Genomic DNA, 10,470 nt, shown 5'->3' on the forward strand with positions numbered 1-10,470 from the left:
CCCCATATCCCTGCTTTTCCCACTGAGATATGCTTCAGGTTGGCAGAGGGCAGTCTGGTCCAGGATGAGCCGGTCAGAATATAGGCTTGACCTTCTTTGTCTATAGCCACCACTTGTCCCAGGCCGGCATCAACCTGCACTGTGTTGTTCAGCGGTGGGCCCTCGGTGCATGTCCAACCTGGAGGAAGAATGTTCATCACCATGCAATCATCATCTTTATCATTAGATGAAAAACTCGAGCCAAATGCCTATACTTTTTAAACTTTGGCATTATAAAAAAAAATCTAAGACTTGAAAATGCATGTTGACATATAGAGTTTATAGTGTGGACTGGACTGGAGGTCAGTGACTTACCCTGACAGAGAGCCAGGTGAGCCAGCACCAGGAGGAAGACTGCGATAGCTCTCATGATGTCTCAAGTTGCTCTGCCTTTCTGCCTCCCTTCTCTAGGAACTGCTGTTTCTTCAGATTGATGTGGTCCTTTATATCATGAAACTGAACACTCCCAAAACAACTCATTTGCAGTACCATGTTGGTATGTACTGACGTCAAGCGATGACGCTGAAAGCGGGGTAGGGTTATATACGTTTTTTACGTCCCCTTAATGTAAAGAATATAAGAATTAAAATACTTGTGGCCAGTGAGGCTTGTTTTTGTTTGTTAGTTTTTTTCTGTTTTGTGAATATTATTTTATTTGTTATCTATTTGTTATCTATATTGCACTTATTTTAATTCTTTGACTTTTTTGTCTAATTTTATCATGTTCAGAATAAAGTTTTTCATTGATTCATTGATTCATAACTACTGTATATTTCCTCATTGACTGAAAAAAATAAAATTTTGCAAATACTAACTTTGTTTTCATGTAAACTTTGTGAAACCCCTTGTCAAACTGGTTGGAGTGAAGCTTCCTAGCCGTGGAATCAATAGCCTAAGAATGTTACCTGCTTCCAAAAATGGAACCACCACAGTGACTCTGTCTCAGAACTGTGTGTGGGTGTGCTTGTGTGCGTGCGCTGGGGACAAGCCAAAATATGTCCATTATATGCCCTCTTCCACCCTCCTCCCCTGTTTATGATTTACGGTGCCGTTTCAGCTCAAAGTGTCTCACAGACCTCTAGTGTACTTATTGTAAGCAATAGACCTCTAACTTTTGAACCATGCGTGTCCCACCCACTGTCAGAGACTGTCTCTGTCTTGTTTTTTTTCAGTACTCCTTTCAGCTTTCACAATTTGTTTTGCAGGTTTTGGGGTGGTGTAACCATTACCATGTGCAACTGCATCCCACATTTATTGTTATTGTTTTCAGGAGCTCAGGATTAAAACACTACTTACCCCTATTTCTATCAGGGATGTGATATGTAACACTGGCCAGGCATAGCAAGCCGTACTAACTATAAACAACACTCAATGATCTTTGTCTATATACTCAGATTTTCTGCAGTTGTGTAAAGCTGTTGTGTAAAAACAAAGCAAGTTAATAGATTACATTATATATTTTTCTTTGATGGTAAACATTTCTTTGTTGCCTCAAATATGATGTCTCTCCATCATGCTGTATCAACTGTGTATTTGTTTTCCATCTTGCCCTGTAACCTGTTCTTAACTGCTGTAGCCATACTGTCTTTGGCGCCTGATAGCTATCACTTGATCTTCACGCTCCATTTTATAATAATAATCAAAGTAACTATTTACCTAAGGCACCAGATAGACAACGATTACCTGACAAAGGTTGCCAAAGAACAACGAGTCCAACTGTGTAATAATTGATGATGAATGAAACTTTATTGAATTAGATATTTGTATTAAAATCAGAAGAGACAACACCTGGGCTATTATGTGTTGTAACACTGTAAGGTTGGGTCTATAATGCATTATATAAGCACATTTAAAATGCATTATAATGTTCTTACAAGGCATTATAAAACTCATGTAACCCAGGTCCAGAATATAGGTTAAAATGGGCTAAATCACCCTTTACAATAAATATATAAATACAATGGATTAAAATGGGCTAACTCATCTTCAATATGAATAAATAAATAACTGTTAAGTCCTCAAGTGACAATTAATTAATTCAGTCATATCCCCTCACTACACTGAAATGTACACAGAAAACCCCCTCAGATCAGTTCATCCTAATAGCTGGGCAGATAACATGCAAATTACAGGTGAATCGTTCACTTGCGGATACAAGCACCAAAAACGGTACACTTACTCTTTTGATAAAACCATTGTGCCAAATACAATTTCAATATGGCGGCCATTTTTCAAGATGGCCGCCATTGAATATACAGTAATATTGCATTTCGCAATAAATTCCCATAGACTTGTCCTATTTGAATGATCTTGGTGTCAAATCATACATTTTTCACTATGTAGAATCCAAATTTGGACCCATGGACTTACTCACTGGCTTCCTTGTACAATATATCAGTCCCGGAATCCTAATATTCTGCTAAATTAGAGGTTTGTGTTATGTCTGACTCGGGTAGTGTATATCTTAATATTGTTAGAGCTTTAGGGGGGGGGGGGGTCAATGTAGTAGCTCAACAGAGCGGATGTCAACGTACAGCCAGGGCACACTGGTGGCACCGCTGCTGTGAAACACAGCATGGGGTTCAGTATCAGCTGAGTAATTTGTTTGGTGTAGCTAAATAATGACTTCAGTGTCCCAAATGTTGTCTAATAAGCCCTGTATCTTTTAGCTAGTGTAGATTACATGTAATGTACCATGTATGATGTTCAGTTAGACAACCGCGCCTGAATTGACAGGGTATGCCAGCACGGGAGAGCCGAGCCAATGGTAAGGGGGCTATACATGACTTATTCACGGACTTACCAACATGGTGTACAGATCGCACAGGACTTAAATGATACTGGATGAACGATCGGGCTAGGTGTAGATCAGATATTTTATTGTCAAACCTAGTCTTATCCCATACCTTATTGTGCATGATGGCGGTAAAAGGATAACCCCTCTGCCTTGATTCACTGAATACAGATAATGGCCATATACTGTGATACCTTGATTACCATTCACCAAGATTGCAAATATAGATCCAGGACCGTCTAAATTCAAGACTGACTGGAGCAAGTGTTGTCTTTGCAAAGAGAAGAATAGTAAAGAGCTCTCATCACATGCAAGACAATCACAACATGATGGCTACACTATGATTGCAACTAATATTCCCCTCTTTCACACAATTAATGAGATGCATATTAATAAAATGTATCCAGACAGACTTGATGATGGTGGTGGCATTGAAGAAAATCTGAGGAGGAACAAGGCGCAATATCACAAAAGTTGTCGCATTACGAAACTGGAGAGTGAGAATCACAAAACGAAAAGCAGAGTGCGCTCAGCCAGTGGAATGCAGCTGGGTGTTGATGCATCTGCTGTCAACTCCACAAGACTGAAGGAAAAACTGCTGTCATACCTGAGTATTTTTTTTTTGCCTCATAGCCTATTTTGTTACAAGGAAATAAAACGAGTGACACATGAAGAGTATGACTGACCAGTAAAACTGCATGCTTCATGAACAGCATCATTTGGAAGACAATTCTGTTCCATTGTTTTGTTGAAGTCGAAATGAGAGACATTGCCCAAACTGGTCTGAACGAGTGTCAATTGAGCCTGTTGCCTGTGTGCAGGGACAGCTCATCAGTGAGCTGGATGCAATCCTACCTGGAGGGGAGAGAACAGATGGTGGAAGTGAACGGAACACTGTCCCCCCCCCCTCCCAGTGAGCTGTGGCGTTCCACAAGGAAGCATACTAGGGCCTCTACTGTTCCTAATATATGTAAACGGCATGACTTCAGCCTGTGACTGCAACTTGTTCCTGTTCGCAGATGACTCAGCACTGCTGGTCTCGGACAGGGACAAACTGCAGGTTGAAAATGCCCTCAGCTCTGAACTCGGTAGAATCTGCACCTGGCTCGCTGATAACAAACTATCTTTACACCTGGGAAAAACTGAATCCATTCTCTTTGGCTCTATTAGTAATCTCAGCAAGGCAAATGGCTTCTTGGTTAGAGTGGGTGACAATGTTATCACACGTAAAGATGAAATTACCTACCTAGGTTCCATCCTGGAGGCTAATCTTTCCGGTGATAAAATGGCCACCAACGTAATCAAAAAAGTCAACCATAGAACAAGATTCCTCTACAGGATCTCCTCACTGGTCAACAAAAACACCTTGAAGACCTTAACAGGAGCCCTTGTACAGGGTTTCTTTGACTATGCATGCACCTCCTGGTACCACAGCACCTCAAAGGCCCTTAAAACCAGGCTCCAGACTTCCCAAAACAAACTGGTCAGGCTCCTACTTGATCTAGCCCCCCGAACCCACCTCACCCCTGCCCACTTCGACAGGCTGGAATGGCTTAGGGTCGACGACAGAGTACAGCATCTTGCAATGGGTCTGGTCCACAAGATTCGATACACCACCAAGATACCCATGTACCTGTCTAGATACTTCCTTAATGTTAACGAAGTCCACACCCACAACACCAGAGGGAGTGCAACGAACCATGTACAACCCAGATTCGGCACAAACAAGGGACTAAATTATTTTCGCTCCTATGCCACCAAAATGTGGAACGCCCTACCAACTGTCATTAAGACATGCGAATCCCTTGACTCCTTCAAAACCGCTCTCAAAGGGCACCTACGGATGGCTGCAATTCGAAACTGGCCCCCGTAAAATCTGAATCCCCCCCCCGCCCCCCCCTTTTTTCCCCTCACTGTATATATTTATTTTCCCTTTTTACCTCCTTTATGATGAATTCCTGTTCTGTCTATAGAAGTGTCTATTTGTACGTCTCTAAATGTTTTGATGATTTGAACATGGTGGACCCTATTGGAAACAAGTGTAATGCTTAATTGGGTCGTCCACTCACAGTTAACAGCCTTTGTATTGAGTTTGTGCTTGAAATATACTGTAATTCTGCAAACTGTTAATAAATTCTTCAATCAATCAATCAATCAATCAGCAGGTGAAACGAGTCCTAATCAATGAGAGAGAGCAGAGGGACAGCAGAGTGAGAACAGAGGAGAGCTGCAGACAGAGTGAAAAGCTAAACTTCTGTTTAAGAAAATATAGAATAATAAAGTGAAGTTGTGTGCAACAAAACACAGCATTAATGACTTTAGCTTGTTGTGAGGAGCAACTTTGAGTCATCTAAAGCAGTACTGATGTGCTGATTTCATTTGCAAACCCTGGTGAGTGACAAACAGTGTTTGATGCATTAGCTGCTAGGTGGCTAACATGAGTGAAGTCCCAGCACTGCTGTGACTAGTATGTTTGTTCAATGAAGAATGAAGTAATGCAACTGTGATTTACTGTGTTCAGCTAAAAACGTTTTTCCACTAAGATGTATTATTATTTATTTTGGTAAAAAGAATGTTTACTCACAATTGCTGGACCCTGCAGTTACTAACTGAGTGTAAGGAATACAACCACCATCGGTGAGAGGAAGATTTATTTTGTTTTCTTTTGTTTGAACTACTATTGAATTGTAATTGTTAATTAATATGTGTATTTGAAAGGTTGACTGTATTTATTTCCAATAAGTATTTGTAAGTGAAACCGTATACAGAATTGTGTAAATGAAGGTATTGTTTTAGACATTAACACAGAGATGCCTCTGGCCTTGCTTTATGCAGGTCAGGTTTTTGGTTTGGATACGTTTGTTCTGATTCAGCCCGACTCTGGTCGGCTACCCGTGATTGGAAGAACCTAGCCCGTCTCCGGACCCCCCGGGTTGAGCTCCTTTGGACCCCTACCCCGTAGGGTCCGGTATCACAGGCTTCAAGCGACATGGGATGCAATCTGATTTACCCTGACTTACCCCTGTGCTGCGCTGTGGGTGTCACGCTGACATATTCCAAAAGAAGCATATGAACGCTATAGGAGACAACGAACCATCTGACCCCCCCTGCGAACGGCTCAGAAGCCGTTAAGTATTTTTTATGTTTGTACGACCGTTTTGGCAGCTCTCTTCCTTCCTTCCTTGACTTCCTTATTGACATCCTATTGTACCGCCTCCATCACCGTGGCTGGCTACACCTGTGACAGAGGCAGGAACGCGCAGATAGCCAGTTCCGGCGCTCTGTCGCCAAAACGGTCGTACAAACATTAAAAATACTTAACGGCTTCTGAGCCGTTCGCGGGGGGGGGTCAGATGGTTCGTTGTCTCCTATAGCGTTCATATGCTTCTTTTGGAATATGTCAGCGTGACACCCACAGCGCAGCACAGGGGTAAGTCAGGGTAAATCAGATTGCATCCCATGTCGCTTGAAGCCTGTGATACCGGACCCTACGGGGTAGGGGTCCAAAGGAGCTCAACCCGGGGGGTCCGGAGACGGGCTAGGAAGAACCCAGACCCTGCTGAATTCTCCTTGGGACAGACCCAGAGCCGTAACCCCCAGTGTGGTAGGAAATTGTCACACATACACTGCCATGCAAGGAGCAGTGCAGTATTGGGCGGTGATACACACATACTACACACACTAGAACTGGACATTGTCATACGCATACTCCACACACGCTCTGCCCTGTGAGGAACAGTGCAGGACTGGACAATTAAGATTGACACGTGGCAGCTCTCTGCCCTGCAAGGAGCAGTAGACACACACACACACACACACTCATACTAAGGTGTAGACACTTTGTGTCTTTTGGATTATTTCATAGCCACTAAGTGGTGTGTAAGGGTTATAGAGAGTATGCGCAATTTGCGCATGCTTAAAGTGAATGGCAAATCGAGTGGCAAAGCAACAGGCAAAGTGAGTTTAACATTGTCTAATGTTGTTTAATGCAATCAGATAGGACTTTTCTGTTTGGATGTATGGGCTGTCAAGGCCAGAAAGTAGTTTTTTGCCACTCAGTAGGCATTCCTGCATAACTTCCGGGTTTGATGATGATGTCACATGCATACCCTCTATTGTCAATTGATGTGTTTTGATTTATTGTCTTGATTATTGTGAATGTGAAGTGATTTATTTTGGATTCAAATTCAAAAGAGCAATTGATTGTGAAATATTGGAATACTACTGATCTGGTTTAAATACTGCAATTGAATTGCATATGGTATTGGTCAGTCAGAGTAGTTGGGTGCACCCACAGATTCAAAAACCCACAGATTCAGAAACCCTAAGATTTAAAAACCCTCAGATTGAACATCTTGAGAAACGGTTTAATTGATACCAAGGTACCTATTTCATTTATTGTACTTACTGTCATATTGTATGTTTGTGCGCATGTTTTATGTTTTGTTTCCTATTTCAATTATATATAAAATATTGAGCCGGCCAACTCAGTGACTTGCATCTGGTCTCATTATTTACCCCTCTGGCTCCAGTAGACGAACCTAACTGAACCCAACTAGTCCAACGACTAACCCTTCATTGTAATTTGGTAACTGTTCTACACTACCTATACGACACAGGTGTTACACTTGTATGAATGTTTATTGTCATGTATATTATGACATACGTGCTGCATGCATTATAAATTCAGTGGAACATAGCATATTCCAAACAACCATAATTTAGTGTCTTTGTTATAAGTTGTTGTGCGTAATTATATTACATATTACATAAATGTGATTTATAATGCATTGTATAGAGCACTTGGTGACCAGCACTTGTAATACTTCATAATCATAAACCTTGTTATAAGTTGTTATGCATGACAAATTAGATGATGATAACATTTATTTAACCTTATACAGTCTTGCCGACAGGGTGTGATTAATACATTTTCAATAAGATGACAGATTGACAATCAAATAGATTGTCAGCTGTTAGAAGAAGAAGAGAAATGGAGGTCTGCTGCACAGCTGACACCTCATGCAGTGCACTTCATGATAGCACCATCGGTGGACACACCATAAATGGTACCAAGATCATAGGAGACTTGTCTCATGGTCTTGCACAAGGGAATCACCTTCCAACCGCTCCCATAGGAGACTTGTCTCATGGTCTGGCACAAGGGAATCACCTTCCAACCGCTCCCATAGGAGACTTGTCTCATGGTCTGGCACAAGGGAATCACCTTCCAACCGCTCCCATAGGAGACTTGTCTCATGGTCTTGCACAAGGGAATCACCTTCCAACCGCTCCCATAGGAGACTTGTCTCATGGTCTGGCACAAGGGAATCACCTTCCAACCGCTCCCATGCGGACGTGCTTCGGAAATGCCAGTTCTGTTATAGCATTAGGATACAAGTTTTATTTATAAACCACAGGTTCAAAGTGCTTTACAATACAAAATAAACTGTCAAAAAATGCAATACCACAAATCATGGTATACCACATTATTAACATTAACACACGATTTAAGGTAAGATGCTATAATAAATAAAAATGTTACATAAAACCTCTCAGTCAGTATAGAGGCTATGTAGATACGGTAAAAGAAAAAAAAGACACAAAATTAATACGGCTAGAATAGCCTAATTGAAACTCCATGTGGTTTCCCACCAATGATAAATGATTATTTAGTTTTTGCTTACCTTTCAACAACTTGACCACTCATGTCTACCGCAAAGACTTTGCCGTCACTCCCCACTTCAACCGTTTGGAATGATCCTCCTCCAATGCTCGTCCAGCTTGAGAATTCGCAGTTTGCAGACTTAAGCTATATAAAAATACCAACAACATAGACATGATGTTTCCTTTAATTGCCATGCAGGCTATAAACAATTATATAGAAAGCTGATGGCTGTCGAAGACAAAGGTCTTTGTTGTCATAAATGTGCTTTATAAAGGTTATTATGCATTTACTCTTTATTTTTTGTCAGATGCTTAACCCAGAAATCTTACCCCATTGAAGATGATTTGGTTTCTTCTGATCATTGACCAGCATCCGAATGCGCCACAGCTGAGGTAGTACGTTGATACAACTGATACACATAAGTTGTTAGTTATCTTTATTCAGTTTACTCTTACTTCAGTCATTTATTTTACGAATAAGTTGTACTTATAAGGGTAGTTCTAATGCAACATACGTTTTGTGCGTTTAATCATTTTTGAAGAACAAAATGTTACTTTTACTACTTGAGTAAAAATAAAAATAATATTTGGCTACATTAAAGTAACAATAATTTTACTTGAGTACAGTTTTTCGCTGCCCTATACCCACCTCTGCACTGACCATACACTTTTGTGGTCAGGGTCTTGTCTTTGTATTCACTCCGAAGACAATAGACGTGGTTGGCTCCATAGCGATTTCCCACAATGAAACCATCACCTCCATCGCATCCACCCTGTTAAAAACGATGGCGCCTCCTAAAGGCAGGGACAAAAAAAACAAAGATATTGTAAGTACGGTGCAATAGTGGTGTCAATATATATGTCCAAAAGTTGCATCTCCCATAAATGATTGCAAATCTGATAATTTGTCAAATCATTAACTATAGAACAACCTAAGTTGGAATGCCCCAATTATGACAAATTGGATGGCAATGTACAGTATGTCTATATGGGCATATTGCTCAAATCGGCGGTTATGGACAACATTCCGACTCACTTCAGGTTCCTCAGGTCATCAGTGACGCACACACACACACACACACACACACACACACACACTTTGTACATTTATAGAAGGATGACTCAAAGCTCAATGTTTACCTCCAAATCGTACCCAGTTGCCACCTACGTATTAGTAGAAGGATTTGTCTTCGATATTAGTGCCCCATAGCCCTGCTTTTCCCACTGAGATATGCTTCAGGTTGGCAGAGGGCAGTCTGGTCCAGGATGAGCCGGTCAGAATATAGGCTTGACCTTCTTTGTCTATAGCCACCACTTGTCCCAGGCCGGCATCAACCTGCACTGTGTTGTTCAGCGGTGGGCCCTCGATGCATGTCCAACCTGGAGGAAGAATGTTCATCACCATGCAATCATCATCTTTATCATTAGATGAAAAACGCGAGCCAAATGCCTATATTTTTTAACTTTGGCATTATTTAAAAAATGTAAGACTTGAAATGCATATTGACATATAGAGTTTATAGTGTGGACTGGACTGGAGGTCAGTGACTTACCCTGACAGAGAGCCAGGTGAGCCAGCACCAGGAGGAAGACTGCGATAGCTCTCATGATGTCTCAAGTTGCTCTGCCTTTCTGCCTCCCTTCTCTAGGAACTGCTGTTTCTTCAGATTGATGTGGTCTTTTATATCATGAAACTCCCAAAACAAATAACTAAACATCCAAGCTTGACCAGTTTCATGTTCAAATTGCCCTGTAGAATGAGGAAACAAATTAATTTCCTCATTGACTGAAAAAAATAAAATTGTTCAAATACTAACTTTGTTTCCTCATTGAATGAATTGCATTTTGTTCATTATCTAATCAGTCATCATGTACAGTTGAGTGATTAGATAATAGTCTACATGCCAGCCCATAGAGCCCATATCAGACTAGACTCTGGAAAGTTTTTGAAGTCGAGATATGCTAAGGAC

The 10,470-nt window shown here is 41.1% G+C and overlaps 1 long non-coding RNA gene across 1 annotated transcript; it reads right to left on the reverse strand.

Moving 5' to 3' along the window:
• Positions 1-7,648: 7,648 nt before the first annotated feature.
• LOC306914172 lies at positions 7,649-9,236 on the reverse strand. Its single transcript, XR_013788660.1, has 5 exons — positions 9,150-9,236; positions 8,831-8,910; positions 8,521-8,645; positions 8,169-8,211; positions 7,649-7,952 (listed from the first exon to the last, which is right to left on the reverse strand). It is a non-coding gene; the product is annotated as an uncharacterized lncRNA (long non-coding RNA).
• Positions 9,237-10,470: the final 1,234 nt, after the last annotated feature.

This window comes from Electrona antarctica (genome assembly GCF_951216825.1).
Source record: "Electrona antarctica genome assembly, chromosome: 21".
NCBI lineage: Eukaryota > Metazoa > Chordata > Actinopteri > Myctophiformes > Myctophidae > Electrona > Electrona antarctica.